The following is a 17,221-nucleotide window of genomic DNA, read 5'->3' as shown; positions in this document are numbered from 1 at the left end:
GGAGACTGAGGAAGAAGCATTGCTTGAGCCCAGGAGTTCCAGGCTGCAGTGAGCTATGATCATGCCACTGCACTCCAGCCTGAGTGATAGAGCAAGGCCCTGTCTTGAAAAAAAAGAAAAAAGAAAAAGAAGAATCATTTTCCATAGACTGACAGGCAATGGTGGAGAGGAAAACTGAAAGAGAAGGTTTTGAAACAGTAACTAAGTGGCTGTTCCATTCAGGAGATGGCCTTCCTCCTGGAGGCAGCAGGGACTGGCAGCACCTCTGTAAAGGAAAGCACGGTCCCTGCCCTCCGCAGTTCAGATGCTTCAAGACAAGTGATCCTTGAGCCCTACGCCTGCTCTCCCTTTAGGCAATTGCTGGGCATGCTGCCCCCTGGACAGCGCCAGCATGGGTGCTGGGGAACCGCTGGAGGAGTGTGGGTGCAGAGACAGGCAGGTACCTACCCACTTGTGATGGAACAGCTGCCATGTCACTATTTATCTATGGCCGGTACTCTGTGAGCAACAGCAGTCAGAGGGAAGCTGGCTTTCCTGATCACTATCCTGTGGTATGGACAAGACTATCCTCATTCTTGAAAAACTCACACTGAATTATTTAGGGTAAGGGGGCACAATGTCTTCAACTTTCAAACTGGCCTGGGAAAAAAATGCATCTACACACGGGGAGAATTATAAAGCAAATGGGGTCAAATGATCAAATCTAATTAATAAATCCAGGCAATAGACGGGGAGTACCCAGTACTCCTGCAACTTACCTGTAAACAGGAAACTGTATCAAAATAGAATTCCCTAAAGGTGAATACCTGTGGCCCAACAAACAGGCGGGCATGCTGCCCCAGTCACAGCAGAGGGCACCTGCTGCCCAGCACACCTGAGGCCAAGGCAGGGGAGGGATCGGCACAGTGCCGTGGCCCAGGGAGAGGATGGAAACAGCTAACAATGCTGACGGAAGTCTGTGAGCATTGGCCATCTCCAAGTTTTTCTCCAGAACCAAGTCATACCCCTGGCGCTTGGAAAACAAGGCCAGCTCTACCAACAGGGTGCTAGAAAGGCACCCACCCAGCATTATCTGGGGCGCTGCCCTCTCCTTATCCCTTCTATCTAATCAGTGTCCTCTTCCCAAAATGTATCTGGCATTGGGTCCCTTCCTCTCCACATCAACTGCCAACATCCTGTTCCAGTTCCTTGTCGTGTCACACCTGAGTCATCTGCATCCACCAGGGGTGGGCACGCCACCACCCATGTGCCAAATCCAGCCTGCAAGCAAAGAATGATGCTTACATTTCTAAAGGGTTGGGGAAAAAATTAAAAGGAGGCTATTTTGTGAGATGTAAAAATGACATAAAATTTAAATTTCAGAGGCCACAAATAAAAGCATTACTGGAACCTGGCCACAGGCATCCACTTCTGTGCTCTCTGTGGCTGCCTTCGTACAACAGCAGAGGGGAGCAGCCTCAGAGTCCGACCAGCTCACAGAACCTAAAATATTTACCTTCTGGTCTTTTACAGAAAAAAGTTTGCTGACTCCTCCCCGGCTGATCTTGCCTGACTCAGTTCTCCTGCCTTTACAAGATTAACTGACCTAAAACTCAACTTCCATGCTGTTGCTGTGTGTTCAAACCTCCGAAAGACTCCCTGATGCCCATAAGGCCCAAACTGTACCCTGACATCCATTCGACCATGAGAATAAACAAGAGAAGCCCTCAAGGCCATGCCTTTGTTCATGCTGTTCCCTGTCTTTCAGGAAGCCCTTCCTGCCCTCCACAGCTAAGCCTGCCGCTACCTTACTGTCAGGGCAAGGCTCTGGGAATGCTCCCGGCTCCCTCTGCTCTGCTCCCACAGCACCCTATACTTACCCTCATCACAGCTCTTACCACACAGCACTGAAATCATCTATTTGTATGTCTGTCTCGCCAGCTGCAGCAAGATCCCAGAGGGCAAGGAACACATCTTACTTACCTGCCATCACCCAGATGGAACGTGGTACAGCAGCTCATCAACGCTGAATGCAACCCCAGCTGGCCAGGCTGGCCTCCTCGCTGCCCCTGAATGCATCCTGCTCACCCCAGCACCCCATCTCACTTAGACAATCCTCCCACAGCCTGGGGCACACTTCAAATTGCATCTCCTACACAGGCCCATGGAAGTTAACATGATGGCAAGTTTAAACCCCCAGCTCCTCTCACCCATGTGTCGAGTGCCCTCGCAAAAAATGTTTCTGTCTCTAGGTCCTCATCTGTAAAGCAGGAATGACTCAGTATCCCTTCAGTTGCAGGGCTGACAACGCATATAAAGCTTCTGAACCGGCACTTGGCATATCATCGATTTTTAAGAAGTAACAGCACACTTGTCCTTCTCAATCCCACCGTGTATGCCATCTGGGTGTTTCATCCCGTTTCTTCCCCATAACTGCTGTATATATTACTCCCGGCTCGCCTGAAGCAGGCAGGCTTGTCACGAGCAGAGACAGGTCGTAGTACACTTCCGCGAAGCTGCCCTTGCCCTAAAACCCAGGACAACGCAACACGTGGAAGAAGGGACCAAGGATACAACTTTAACAAACAAATCATTTCAGGAAGATTAAAGAATTCCTAATTAAAAAAAAAAAAAGCAAAGCCCCAGGGGATCAGGAGTGAGACAGAGAGCAGGCTTTTGCCGATGCTTTCATATTGATGAGAAATGCAGTTAGAGGGCGGGAGCAAGTGGGACGAGGAGAGGATCAGCAAGACAGGAAAGAACTCCCCCTTGAAGGCGGTACTGTTCATTCTTACCCGCACAAACATCGCAAAGAAACCTGCTGCTGACTCACTGGATGCTCCCCTGAAGACTGTCTCTGGACGAAAGGAAGCCCCAAGCCTCAGATTTTCATTCCAAGTTTCATAGCACCAGTCGGTAACAGTACCAGCTGATGCTTGGGGTGCTCACTGCGTGCTTACCAAGTACCTGGGAGGATTCTAAATGCTTACAACCACACAAGGTAAATGGGACTGTTATGCCCTTCATTGCACAGATGAGGAAACTGAGTCCCAGGAGGGTAAGGAACATACTTCGGGTCACACACTCTAGTAACTGGTATAGCACAGCACAGTCTGGCTCCAGAGTCCAAGCTCTTAACCACAACACATTTTGGTTGTCCTACTCTGATTTAGCTCCACCATTTACCAGGTGAGAAATCTCAGGCAAGTCATCTAACCTCCATGAGCCTCATCTTTCAAGTGGGCCTCATATAGGTAACTTCATAAGACTGTCCTGAGGATTGAAGGCGATCACGCCATGACACATATTATGAGGCAGACTCCTGAGAAATCGGTACCTTTCCACTTTTCCCACATCCCAGTATAAGTGAGGTTTTTAGCCAAACCCTCTGACCTCCTTTAAACTGGGAATGATCTATATGCCCTGCTGGATTTTCCTGCCTCCTGCCTATGCCTAAGCATTTGGACCTCATAAAAGCTTACAAAAACAGCCTGGAGACAAGAACGGAAAGCAACTGCACACGGAGCTGAGTGGGGCAGCACAGCAGAGATGGTCCAGACGGCTCCCGGCATGCATATGAATACTGCATGAGCAGAGGCCGGGCCAGCCAGGCCCTGCCAGGACGCGCCACAACTGACAGCCCGTCATAGCACCTAGATCCATGTGCCGCATGGATCTAGGCCTAGGAGGCTGCAGACAGAGCCAGGAGCACCTGTGCCTCTGAGCCTGCATGTGTGTATGTGCTGCAGGGGGACAAAGAGGGGCAGGCAGGTGAGAGTGACAGGCAGTCATTCCCACCAACGGTGGCATATCAGACTGCCTGAAATGTTGTATACAGCAAGGTAAATTTTTGAATTCCTACAGAAGGAATTCTGTTGGAAAATTCCTTTACTGTGAAGAATTTAATTTTAAGCCAAGAAAGTACAGATACACACTAGTTTATTTTGAAGGTAAATCCACATTTCTATACATCAAATTTGCTTGAAATGTAGGAGATACCTTTAAGTCATGAATCCCTTCCCTGGGCTGGTGGTCATGCACCAGCTAACTGTCATTAGCAGCACGTAAAAGTGTCCTTCATGTTAGCAAGTCAGCTCAATTAATATAGCAGGGAGCAGAGGTCAGGTGTTTAACTCATTTCTAGGAGATATAAGTAATTTCTATTTGAATGGACCTAATCAAATGGATCCAAAGGTCTTAGAAAATAAAAGGTTAAAACCCAAGCAAAAACTGTATCTTATTCATCCTATCCAGTAGTAAGAAGTCCTATGACGCCTTTTTCCACAACAGATCAGCTTCCAAATACAGCACATGACAAAAAAATACCTCAGGAAGATGGAGGAAACGGGGATTTGCTACAGTGCTGGCTGACGACGTTATTGCAAGGCTCCACCCAGCTCTGAGGCCGTGGTAGACACAGCACTGTGGCCCAAGGGTTAGAAAGGAGTCCTCGAAGCAGCATGGACAATCTGATGCCCAAAGCACGGATGAGGTGCCTCCATGCTCAGGACTGCCTCCATCCACTGCTGCTAGAGCACCTAGGAAAGGGCACAGCCCGTTGCACCTCCTCTGGGAAGGGCTACCCAGTCCCCCTGGGGCACCTATACCTCTCCATGAGTAGCTGGGCAAGGACAGGCGCATTTAGGGCACCAGATCCAAAGTGGTGATGGGCCCATGGGCAGCCTGCAGGCAAGGGAAATGGCCCCAGCCTTTCCTGCAGCCAAGGTGCAGGACTGGTCCTCAGGAAGGAGCTGCAAAATGATCCTGTTTGCAAAACACAAACATTCCAGAAACAGTAGCCACAGGGGGTAGGTCAATTCTAGACATTCTCAATCTTACGTGAAGGAAATAAACAAAGCTGAGTCCAGAAGGAGTATTTTCCTACTTAGCATAAATTTGCTTAGCACTCTATGTCCAGGGCTTTCTGGCCAGTTAAGTCCTTTACCACAGCATGCTACAGATCACTGCACTTGCATGGCTGCCAATGCATGTAGCCTCTTAAATATGCAACCTCTTGCAGGCACAGGCTGTGTTACCACGTGGCAGTTACATACAACAGGTGCTCAATAAATGTGCTGAAAAAAGTCAGTGTGTAAAGCGCTCCTAAAGTAGGAATCCCCTCTGCTCACCCTGAGGGTGGTTGAGGCCCAGGGCCTTGTTCGTGTCCCCACTGTCCGCCAGGGCCAAGCACAGTGCTCACTACATGGGGAGGGCTAGTTCAAGCTGCCCCTGTGCATCTCCCCCCGCCTCACACTGTCTCTTTCTGCCCCATTCCTCTTCCTTTTGCTCTCTCCTCATTTATCTCATGGGATTTGGAGTCATTTGCTATGCAAATTACTGGGTTTATGGCCCTTTACCTCACAGGAGCAGTTTCCCTGCTGTAAAATGAAGTGAAAGGACCCTACCTGAAGACTAGAAATGAGTGTATGCAGTCTGGCCACGGTAATGTGAAGTGATCACTGTTACGGTTTTCTTATATACCTGTCCACAGGCCCCACTGTCTAAAGGTACTCAAATACCAAAAGCAGAAAGTTGATTTGTTCTTTCCACTCTGCAAGGGTGGTTTTGAGAAAGCCTATCTGTTTTGGAAAGAAACTGACCCAAGTCCATGTCACTAGTTAAAATATTTCCTTTTTCCTTTTTCACAGGGAAATGAATGACTCTGACTAGTCATGGCCAAACTGGGTAAAGGGTTTTGTTCCGTAAGTTCATGTGACAATTATACACAGTGATTAGGATTCCTAGATGGCTCGTTCTCTTTTTTTAATTTTTTAAAATTTTACTTTAAGTTCTGGGATACATGTGCAGAACATGCAGGTTTGTTACATAGGTATACATGTGCCATGGCGGTTTGCTGCACCTATCAACTCGTCATCTAGGTTGTAAGCCCGACTTGCGTTAGGTGTTTGTCCTAATGCTCTCCCTTCCCTTGTCTCCCCCGACCCAGCACCGCCTAGCTCATTCTCTTAAAGAATCATCCCTAAAGGAGTTTAGCTAGGGCAGAAATGGATCTCTTTGGGCTCCACAACTTGGAAATTGAAAGGAAGAAAAGGGCTTCCTCACCTTTTCTGGGAGCAGGGCTGCCCTCAGCAGTCTCTGGATCCCAAGGCACAGCCCCCAGGTCCCTGAACACACAATGTCCTAAGTGCCCTTCTGGGAAGCCCCCAAGCACCCTGGCTCTCCTCCTGGTACTTCACAATTACCTCCTGACTCCACCCCCTGAGAAATCGGCCAGGAATATTTAAAGGGGAATACACCAATTAACCTCAAGGCACCTCTCCTGGCATTTCGGAGAAAGAACTCAAGAGCGAAGAGACGGAAATACGGAGGTCTGAAGAGAGGGAAATACAGAGGTCTGAAGAGAAGAAGGGGTGACCCTCAGGATAGAGGTAACCCTGTGGAATCTGCCCAAGTCAGTTGCCCTCAACTGGTCCATGAGAGCACAGGTCCAAAACCCAACGCTTTCATCTAAATCCTGATGCCACCACTTTTTTTTAGCCCTCTGTGCCCTACTTCCTAGCAGGTATCATAACAGCACCCAGCCTGTCTGCTGTGGTGAGGACTGAGCACATTAAGACATGTGAGCACTCAGGACAGAGCGTGGCACAGACAATGGTCTCTAAGCGTCTGCTGTTGCCACCACCACTGTGGCTCATCAGCACCAGGCACTGCTCTCCCACCCCTGTCCCTGTCCCATCACAGCCCACCAATTCTCAGTCACAAGGAGGATTTTGGTGGTAGAGGCAGGGGACCAGGGGAGACAGGGAGGAGTATGGCTAAAACCTTTGTAAGGTGACTTTCTGTGAGGTGGGGACAGTCCATGCTAAAGGGTAGCTGCCATACCCCTGGGTATGCCACCCGACTCCCTGACCAAGCTGCTCCTCCTCCCTCCCCAAGCTTCCAACACTGGCACTAGCCTCCCGGGACCCATGCCACCTCCAGACTTATACTGGCAACAGATAAGAGGCAGGGGGCTGGGCAAGGCGGCTCGTGTCTGTAATCCCAGCACTTTGGGAGGCTAAGGGAGGAGATCACTGAGCCCAGAAGTTCAAGACCAGACTGGGCAACACAGAGAGAGCTTGTCTCTACACAAAGTTTGAAAAATTAATTGGGTGTGGTGGTGCAGGCCTGTAGTCCCAGCTGACGTGGGAGGATGGCCCAAACCCGGGGGGTCAAGGATGCAGTCAGCCGAGATCACGCCACTCCAGCTGGGGCCACGGAGCAAGACCCTGTCTCCAACACACACAAAAAGAAGCATGAGCAGGAGAGAGGAGAAGGCTGGGACCCACTAAGGTTTCATTTCGCCTTTACACAGGAAAAGTCAGTAAAAGCCACTAGTTACCCACTAAGGTTTCATTGCGTCTTTACACAGGAAAGGTCAGTAAAAGCCACTAGTTACCCACTAAGGTTTCATTTCGCCTTTACACAGGAAAAGTCAATAAAAGCCACTAGTTACCCACTAAAGTTTCATTTCGCCTTTACACAGGAAAAGTCAATAAAAGCTACTAGTTAACCACATGGCTGTGCTGTCCGTCCCTCTCCTGCTGGAGTTAACCAGACTGAATCTCCTGCCAGAGTTAACCGGACTGAATGCTTCAGCAGATATACAACTCAACAGACACCTGCAGACCTGCCTAATGCAGGAAGAGCCCTCTGCTAGATTCCCTCACATATGACACACGTGCACTGAGCTGGGCGCTACAGAGACGCAGCCTAACAGAACACGAAAGAGATATGTTGTCCTCGCCAAGGTACTCACTACGCAGCAGAAGCTCCTGCCCTTCCTCTCACCTTTCATCAAGGTATAAGCCAACAGTCTTACTTCTTCTCTCTTCTTTAATCCGATTTCTGTCTTCTCTTTCTTTTTTCTTTTAAGAGACAAGGTCTCACTCTGTCACCCAGGCTAGAATGCAGTAGCACGATTATAGCTCCCTGCAGCCTCGAACTCCTGGCCTCAAGTGATTCTCCCACCTCAGCCTCTGAGCAGCTGGGACTATAGGTGTACACCACCACGCCCGGCTAATTTTTTAAATTTTTGTAGCGACAGGGTCTTACATGTTGCCCAGACTAGTCTCTTACTTACCTGTTGCCCAGACTGGTCTCAAACTCCTGGCCTCAAGCAATACTCCTACCTTAGCCTATCAACGTGCTGGAATTACAGACGTGAGCCACCGCACCCAGCCTTTTCTTTAATTTTTTTTTTTTTTTTTGAGACAGCAGGGTCTTGCTCCTTCACCACGGCTGGAATGCAGTGGTGCGATCTCCACTCACTGCTGCCTTGGCCTCCCAGGCTCAAGTGACCCACCTACCTCATCCTCCTGAGTAGCTGGGACTACAGGCGTGCACCACCCATGCTCGGCTAATTTTCGTATTTTTTTTGTAGAGACAGGGTTTCACCATGTTGCCCAGGCTGGTCTCGAACTCCTGACCTCAAGTGACCTGCCACCTTGGCCTCTCAAAGTGCTGGGATTATAGGCATGACCCACCACACCTGGCCTCTTTCTTTTTTAAAACTGTAGCAATCATCTCTCCTCTGTTGAACTCACCAATGAGAAAAAGTCAATGGTGCCAGGTACGGGGGTGGCTCACACCTGTAATCCCAGCACTTCGAGAGGCTGAAGTGGACAAATAGTTTGAGCCCAGGAGCTCGAGACCAGCCGGGCAATGTGGCAAAACTCCATCTCTACAAAATTTTTAAAAATTAGCCAGATGCACACCTGTAGTACCAGCTACCCAGGCGGTCAAGGTTGTAGTGAACCATGGTCACGTCATGCACTCCAGCCTAGGTGACGGGAGTGAGATGCTGTTCCAGTTAAAGAAAAAAAGAAAACGCAGGCCGGGTGCAGCGGCTCTCAGCACTTTGGGAGGCCAAGGCGGGTGGATTACCTGAGGTCAAGAGTTCGAGACCAGCCTGGCCAACCTGGTGAAACACTGTCTCTCATAAAAACACACAAAAGTCGGACGCGGTGGCTCACGCCTGTAATCCCAGCACTTTGGGAGGCCGAGGCGGGTGGATCATGAGGTCAAGAGATCAAGACCATCCTGGTCAACATGGTGAAACCCCATCTCTACTAAAAATACAAAAAATTAGCTGGGCATGGTGGTGCGTGCCTGTAATCCCAGCTACTCAGGAGGCTGAGGCAGGAGAATTGCCTGAACCCAGAAGGTGGAGGTTGCGGTGAGCCGAGATCGCGCCATCGCACTCCAGCCTGGGTAACAAGAGCGAAACTCCGTCTCAAAAAAAAAAAAAAAAAAAAACACACACACAAAAATTAGCTGGGTATGGTGACGGACACCTATAATCCCAGCTACTTGGGAGGCAGAGGCAGGAGAATCACTTGAACTCGGGAGGCAGAGGTTGCCGTGAGCTGAGATCATGCCACTGCACTATAGCCTGGGGAATAGAGCAAGGTTCCATCTCAAAAAAAAAAAAAAAGAAAGAAAGAAATGCAATCAACTGCAGGGTTTGGGGTGACAGTTTCCTGGTCATCCCTCCCAGTTTCTTTCTTTTGTTTTTTGGGATGGAGTTTCACTCCTGTTGCCCAGGCTGGAATGCAATGGTGCAATCTTGGCTCACCCACAACCTCCACTTCCCAGGTCAAGTGATTCTCTTACCTCAGTCTCCCAAGTAGCTGGGATCACAGGCATGTGCTACCACACCCAGCTAATTTTGTATTTTTCACAGAGACAGGATTTCTCGACGTTGGTCACACTGTCTTGAACTCCCAATCTCAGGTGATCTGCTCGCCTCAGCCTCCCAAAGTGCTGGGATTACAGGTGTGAGCCACTGCGCCCAGCCTTTCCCAGTTTCTTGACAGCAGTGCTTTTATAGGTGGAGATGGCTAAAGCCCACCCCCAAGAGAACAGCAAGTTGCGTACACCTGAGGCCCATGGGCGCAGGACGCTGTTCTCTCCACTGGAGCATCCCAAGCACTTGAGTATCTGACACCACCCATCACCCCCCAACTCCATGGAATCACAGTTTAATTCTGAAGAGTGGAACCAAAAGTGACAGAGTGGGTGGCTGGAGAAAAGGGGAAGTCCACAGAGTTTAGGTAAATTTCTGAACCACACTCCCACCATGACCACAGTGTACTGCATTAAAGTATACTGGAAGCTAAAGACCAAAAAGGAATCAGGCTTTCAACTTTGCTACCTAAAGTAAAAACTGAGAGTCTTATTTACTGCACAGATTGTAGCACAAGTGCCATATCTCCAGTTTCACAATTTCACCAGCAGCTTAAGCAAAACGGCCTGGACACTGAAGATAGCCTCTGGGTCAGAGTATCACTAATTTCCTCTGTCTACAAACCACTTTCATTCTCTCTGTCCCTAATCTCCCCACTGCAACCTTGGCCTCCTGAGCTCAGGAAATTCTCCCACCTCAGCCTCCAGAGTAGCTGGGACCACAGGTGCACACGACCTGTGTTCCAGCTAATTTTTGTACTTTATGGAGAGATGGGGTTTAGCTATGTGGCCCATGCTGGTCTCAAACTACTGGGCTCAAGCACTCTGTCCACCTCAGACTCCCAAAGTGCTGGGATTACAGGCATGAGCCACTGCGCCCAGCCCATCTGGTCTTATTAAATACTTCATACTCTGCAAATGCAGACGTTTTCTCAGCTCTGATTATTTTTTCTAAAGTAATGACCCTCCACCTGTCTAGATGAATGCTTCTGGCAAAGGAAAAGATCACGGCGTGAAAACTTACTACAACAGAACATAAAGCCCCAACCAACCCCTACCACCCATCAGACCTGGGGTGACAGCGGCAGGTGCCGGGCTCTCAGGTCTGTGCATTAGTCATCCCTAAGGTCCTTGCACACAGGTTAGGAGGAGCACACATTCTGGAATCAGAAAGCCCAGGACTGAACCCAGCTCTGTTTTCATTCAAGGCTTTGTCACTCACTATCACTCCCTTGACCTAAGACCTCACAAAACCCTAGTCTGTCATCTGTGAAACTGGAGATAGTAAGTTCTGCCCTGAATACTGCTGTGAGGAATAAATGAGGTAATGTCTATGCAACACCTAGCACAGATTCCTGCAGATAAGCACTCAATTGATGTTAACTATCCTCCACTATCTAGTCATCAGAAAAGCACAATGATCTGGTGTCTTTAAGTCCTTCCGCTTCTGGGAAAAAAAAAAAAAGTGTGAATTTTTTTCCCCTAAAGGTATCAGCAAAGTGAAACTTAAGACGGAAAACCCAATTCAAGCCCAGTTCAGAGACCAACTCCTTTACAACTTAAAGCAACTCAGGGCACCTCCATTTCCTTACTGAACTTTGACGACCTCAGAGACAAACAAGAATCAATGGGATAACAGGTGATGACAAAGCTTTCACTTCCTCAAAGAAAAAGCAAACAGTAGTAAATCCAGAGCATAATTATTATTAAAATGCCAGGCCCCATAATATTATGGCACATAAGCCAATGATGGCTCTTACTTTTTCTAGAACATTAGGTTTGATGGCCTTTTCGTCTGTTCGCACAGAAGCTGCTATGAGCTGGAGGAGGCAAATGGCTGCTCCTCACAGATCCCAGTTCAGAGGCACAGCCCAGCAAACTAGGACTCTGCCAATGGTCAGGCTTTGACCATCCTGGTCCACTTCTCAGATGCCAGTGCCTGGAGAAATCAGGCAATTCATCTGGTTCCACTTGGGCATGTGAAACAGACAACCACCAAAATCCTCTCCTGCAGGACTACTCAACAGATGCAGGAAACGGTGAGATCTGACCCTCTGCACTCCTGTACTGAATGATGTACTACTCTTCCAGGGCACATGCTGGCCTTCCTTTATTTTATTATTATTATTATTATTTTTTAAGACAGAGTTTCGCTCTTGTTACCCAGGCTGGAGTGCAATGGCACGATCTTGGCTCACCGCAACCTCCGCCTCCTGGGTTCAGGCAATTCTCCTGCCTCAGCCTCCTGAGTAGCTGGGATTACAGGCACGCGCCACCATGCCCAGCTAATTTTTTTTGTATTTTTTTTAGTAGAGACGGGGTTTCACCATGTTGACCAGGATGGTCTCGATCTCTTGACCTCATGATCCACCCGCCTTGGCCTCCCAAAGTGCTGGGATTATAGGCATGAGCCATGGCACCCGGCCCTGCTAGCCTTCCTTTAAAGTGCAACACATGATCCAGGAGGAAGAGCTCCATTTTTCCTTATTTCTACTTCTAGGTCCAAGATGTGAGTTTCATTTGTAATCTACCATTGAAATGTCTGCAGAGCTGGAAGTCGGAGTGGGAGGAGGAAGTGGGGGAGCATGCAACCAAAACTGCATCCAATTTCATCATCCCCAGGTCTCTCAAACCCAAGGAAGAGAGGAAAAATTTACTTGATGTTTATTGGACATCTGCTATGTGCCAAGGACTGTGCTAATTCTTCACATACATTATTTCCAAAGCCGATTTTCTCTTCCACACCTAGTAACACCATGGAATAAACCACCAGGGAACGGGATCATCCCAGACAAGTGGGGGCTTGTGGGGGAGAATCACACTATGTAGTCAAGTTTAAGATGTTTCACTCACGCCTGTAATCCAAGCACTTTGGAGGCCAAGGCGGGGGCAGATCACCTGAGGTCGGGAGTTCAAGACCGGCCTGACCAACATGGTGAAACCTCGTCTTAAAGAAAAATAAAAATAAAATAAAATTTTTAAAAATCGCCTTCCTATATATAGCAGGCATGCTGTGGGGGAATCTCTGGAAGGCACTGTTTGGCCGGGTGTGGTGGCTCACGCTTGTAATCCAAGCACTTTGGAGGCCAAGGCGGGCGGATCACCTGAGGTCGGGAGTTCAAGACCAGCCTGACCAACATGGTGAAACCCTGTCTTTAAAAAAATAAACAAATAAAAATAAAAATAATTAAAAAAAACAACAAAGATGTTTCAAATGTTAGCGCTGTGAACACAAAAAAGCAGCCCTGACTGAGGAACCAGGCCTAAGTTCTGAAACACCCTTTACAGAAAGAACACCCAAAGCATGTCTTTCCTATAATTATGAAATTAACTCAAGGCTATTGAAGACACTATAAAAAAGATGTAAAATTTTTAAAATCTGGAGCACAAGAAAAACTCACCATAGGACTCAAAAAATCTGGGGCTGGATTTGTGACCTAAGTAGTACATCTGGCAATCAAATACAGAATGCCAGCATCCCCTGAGAGGCCCTGCAGAGATGTGTCGTGAAGAAGGCAACCACAACGAACTGGCCTGTGTGTGGCCAGGTAAACAGAAAGCGAAGCTTTCCTGCAGGCGGCAGCGGCTGTAGAAAGATGTCTTTCTCAGCTTAAAAGCTAGCTCATCCTCATCCCTGGGGTACCACGACTGTCTATGGAGCAAAGTGTCAGATGGGACCAAATACACACTGGTGGCCTGATACTCAAATGTCATCCTCTCCATGCACATCCCACTAAAAAGAAGCTTGGCGGCGGGGGGGAACAACACTGTCCACCTGTCCACAGCTGACCTTCATTCCTCTACGTCAACCATTTCACACAAATCACAGTTAACATCTGCATTAAACACCATTAAAAGAACAAAAAAGTGATTTGAACTCTTGGACATAGTTTCTCTGCATTCAGAGTCAGGAAAATCAGCCAAGATAGGAGGCTGGTCCCCCGCCCCTTAACGGGATGCGACACACAGGCCTTGCCTGAGGGGCCTGCCAGACCCATTCTCCCCAGCAAACCACTGAGCAAGTGGGGTGGCGGCTCACCAGTGCCCCACGCCAGGCGGAGGCTCTCGCTGCGGCTGGCTCTCTGCTAGGCCAGGCAAGCCCGGGTCCGTGTAGGGCTCCTCAAGGTGGTTTCTAAACTGGGAATTTCCAATGTGCCTTGGAGACCTCCAACAGCGCGGTCCCCTCGGAAGGCAGCTAGGAAAAGGGGCGTCGCTGGGACCGGAGGCGCAGGCGGCTGCCACTGCCCGGCCGCGCCCACCGCCCCCAGAAATGGAAAGGCGCACCGGGATCCTCTCGGCCACCTACCTGCCAGGGTCGCAGGAGCCCACTCTCGGCGCACGCCAGCGTCAGGCCCGGGCAGCCGAATGGGTTGGCCCCGGGGGCCGGGCCGCGGAGGCAGGACCTGGCGGAGCCCCGACACCGAGCCTGCGGACCCGGGTCAAGACAGAGACCTCCCCCGCCCCAAAAAGCCGCCCCAGCGCCAGGCTAAGCCCCCTGCCTCCGCCCCCCGCCCGAAACGGACAGCCTCCCCGCGCTTCCCCGCGCCCTCCGACGCCGAACTCGGGATCGCCGGCTCACCTGGCCGCGCATCCTCCGCCGGGAGGTGACCACACGCGGACGCGGGGCGGGGGCTTCCTCGCGGCCCGCCCGCCGGGCGCAGGGCTAGACGCGCCGCCGGAAGGAGGCGCCCGCGCCGCGGCGGGTCCCGGCCTCGGCGCTGCCCGGGCGGGAGGCTCGGCGCGCGTCTGCTCCTGGGACACCCGCTCCAGAGCCGCCCGCAGGGGCCAGCCCGGGGCCCAAGACCCCGAGGTCGAGCGCGAGCGAGCTGCGGCCATCCCGGGGCGGCTGGCGCGGGTCGGAGCCCCGAGGCCCCGTCCTTACCTCTGCCTCATGCTGCGGCGTCCTCGGCGCCGGCGTCCCAGTGGCCGGCCGGGGCCGCCCAGTCCCACAGCCCCGGCATCCGGCGCGGTCAGCAGCAGCGGGAGCAGCGGCGCAGCCGCCAGGGGATGGGCGGGCACATGGAAGGGCGGGGGCTGCGGCCCTCGGTCCGGACCACAGGACCCCAGCCTCGGGGGCGAGAGAGCTCAGTGCGCCCTGGAACTGGCACGCGGCTTCCGTCCTCAGGGACCCTATTGCTACCTGGATGCTCAGTTTTGCCAGAATCTTACGGGATATGTGCAAAAGGCAAAGAAGTAAGCTGTCGCCACGCCCTACGTCCTTTCCGTCCCCCCGCAGGGTCCATATGGTACATTCCTCAAAGCCCAACGGGAGACAGGAAAGATGTGATTGGTTGGGAATCTTGGAAGGGGCGAGAAGCCACACGAAGTGACCAATGGAGAAACCCGGTGGGCATATCAAAGCCTGCCCTCGGGGAGAAGGGAGGATGTATTTAAAGGGGACTTGTTGGCCGGGCGCGGCGGCTCTCTCCGGTAATTCCGCACTTTGCTGGGCAGAGGCGAGCGGATCACTTGAGGTGAGGAGTTCAAGACCAGCCCGGCCAACATGGTGAAAACCCCCACTGAAAATACAAAACTTAGCTGGGCGTGGTTGCGCGGGCCTGTAGTCCCAGCTCCTTGGGAGGCTGAGGCAGGAGAATCACTTGAACCCGGGAGGTTGCAGTGAGCCGAGATTGCACCACCGCACTCCAGCCTGGGCAACAGAAAAAGACTCCGTCTCAAAAAAAAAAAAAAAAAAAAAACCTAGGATTTTCATTCTGACACTATGCAGATGGGAAGCAAAGAGATTAGAGAGAACTTCAGATTTTTGGAGGAGGGAGCTAAAAGAAAATGTAGAGCGAATTGAACCAAATATATCTGTATGACCTTGAGCAGATAAGTCCAGCCCTCAGCCGCAGTTTCATCATCTAGTCTAATGAGGATACTGGACTGTACTTGGTGTCTGACGGCCTTCACACACTTGTGTGATCCTATCATACTTTGCATGGGAATAGTAATACCTGCAGATATTCTTCAATTTTGGGCATGATCCACCATCTTAAAGAACTTTTTTTTTTTTTTTTTGAGACGGAGTTTCGCTCTTGTTACCTAGGCTGGAGTGCAATGGTGCGATCTCAGCTCACCGCAACCTCCGCCTCCTGGGTTCGGGCAATTCTCCTGCCTCAGCCTCCTGAGTAGCTGGGATTACAGGCATGCGCCACCATGCCCAGCTAATTTTTTGTATTTTTAGTAGAGACGGGGTTTCACCATGTCGACAGGATGGTCTCGATCTCTTGACCTCATGATCCACCCGCCTTGGCCTCCCAAAGTGCTGGGATTATAGGCGTGAGCCACCGCGCCCGGCCCTCATCTTAAAGAACTTTAGTTGAAAGTAGGTAGACTTTCTGACACCAACTTTCAGCGACATTATCAACCCCACCTTTGGTAAAGGCAAATCCAGTCTTCTTTCTGGATCCTTCATCTCTTATAGTAGAATATTCTTCTTATGTGTGGAGCCCCCACCTCCAAGTAGTTCATGATTTCTATTCCTCCAAGAGGCATCCCCTCTCTTCCTTCTCCATTCCGCCTCATAATCAGACAAAGCTTCCATTTTTTTGTTGAGACGGAGTTTTGCTCTTGTTACCCAGGCTGGAGTGCAATGGCGCGATCTTGGCTCACCGCAACCTCCGCCTCCTGGGTTCAGGCAATTCTCCTGCCTCAGCCTCCCGAGTAGCTGGGACTACAGGCGTGCGCCACCATGCCCAGCTAATTTTTGTAGTTTTTAGTAGAGACGAGGTTTCACCTTGTTGACCAGGAAGGTCTCGATCTCTTGACCAGGATGGTCTCGATCTCTTGACCTCGTGATCCACCCACCTCGGCCTCCCAAAGTGCTGGGATTATAGGCGTGAGCCACCGCGCCCAGCCCCAAAGCTTCAATTAATAATTCATTTGCACAGTGACCGTCCACAGTTCCTCCCTTGAGCAACAAATCCTACTGCCCACCCCTCCCTAGAACTGTGAAAGTGCTTGTTCCTGACTCAGTCTGACACACCATTCAACCACACATGGCCAATTGTGCTTTTATCCACACTGCAAGCCAAATTTCAGACTTTCTCACCATTCCTTGGGGCCTGCTCTGTTTTAGAGTCTTACACCGGCCTGGTAGGCTTACATTTGGGCTACTAAACTTCAGCTCACATTCTTTATTACAGAACTTTTCAACCTCCCAACAGTTGGTCACCTCATCCCCACTCAACCAGCTTCCAACTCGTGTAAGCGTGTCTTTTAATAGCTCCAGATAACTCATCTTCCAACTATAACCCAAAGAGTTCCAGAAAGTCCATTCTTCCATGAAGCCTTCCAGATTGATTGCCAGAAGCTGCTAGCTTACAGAGCTCCCGTTTCTACTCTGTGCCCTGCCATAACCTAACTGCCCATGCTCTCTGCCCCAATACACATTTCTTATCAACATATTTCTCTGCCTCCCTGCTGGCTGCAGTGGCAGCCACAGCTTACATTTGTGAAGTGCTCACTATGTGCTAGGTACTGTTGGGAAGTGCTTTGCCTGCATTATTTCATTTCACCCTCATATCAACTCTGTGACGTTCCATCTTTATTC

The 17,221-nt window shown here is 50.4% G+C and overlaps 1 protein-coding gene across 2 annotated transcripts in view; it reads right to left on the bottom strand.

Annotated features, from left to right (window-relative positions):
* MICAL3 (microtubule associated monooxygenase, calponin and LIM domain containing 3) overlaps positions 1–17,221 on the bottom strand; it is a 273,518-nt gene that overhangs the window by 190,560 nt on the left and 65,737 nt on the right. Inside the window, exon 1 of one of the 2 annotated variants that reach the window (XM_064362781.1) lies at positions 14,549–14,595. The exons of the other annotated variant lie outside the window; for it this stretch is intronic. The gene's annotated coding sequence lies outside the window, so the exon portion shown is untranslated. Of the gene's footprint in view, positions 1–14,548; positions 14,596–17,221 lie in introns of those variants that run through there. 2 annotated transcript variants of the gene reach the window in all.

The sequence above is a fragment of the Aotus nancymaae genome, unplaced genomic scaffold, assembly GCF_030222135.1.
Source record: "Aotus nancymaae isolate 86718 unplaced genomic scaffold, 86718_ANA_hifiasm-v0.15.2.pri h1tg000049l, whole genome shotgun sequence".
In the NCBI taxonomy this organism is placed as follows: Eukaryota; Metazoa; Chordata; class Mammalia; order Primates; family Aotidae; genus Aotus; species Aotus nancymaae.
This window is presented reverse-complemented; position numbering and strand designations above follow the sequence as displayed.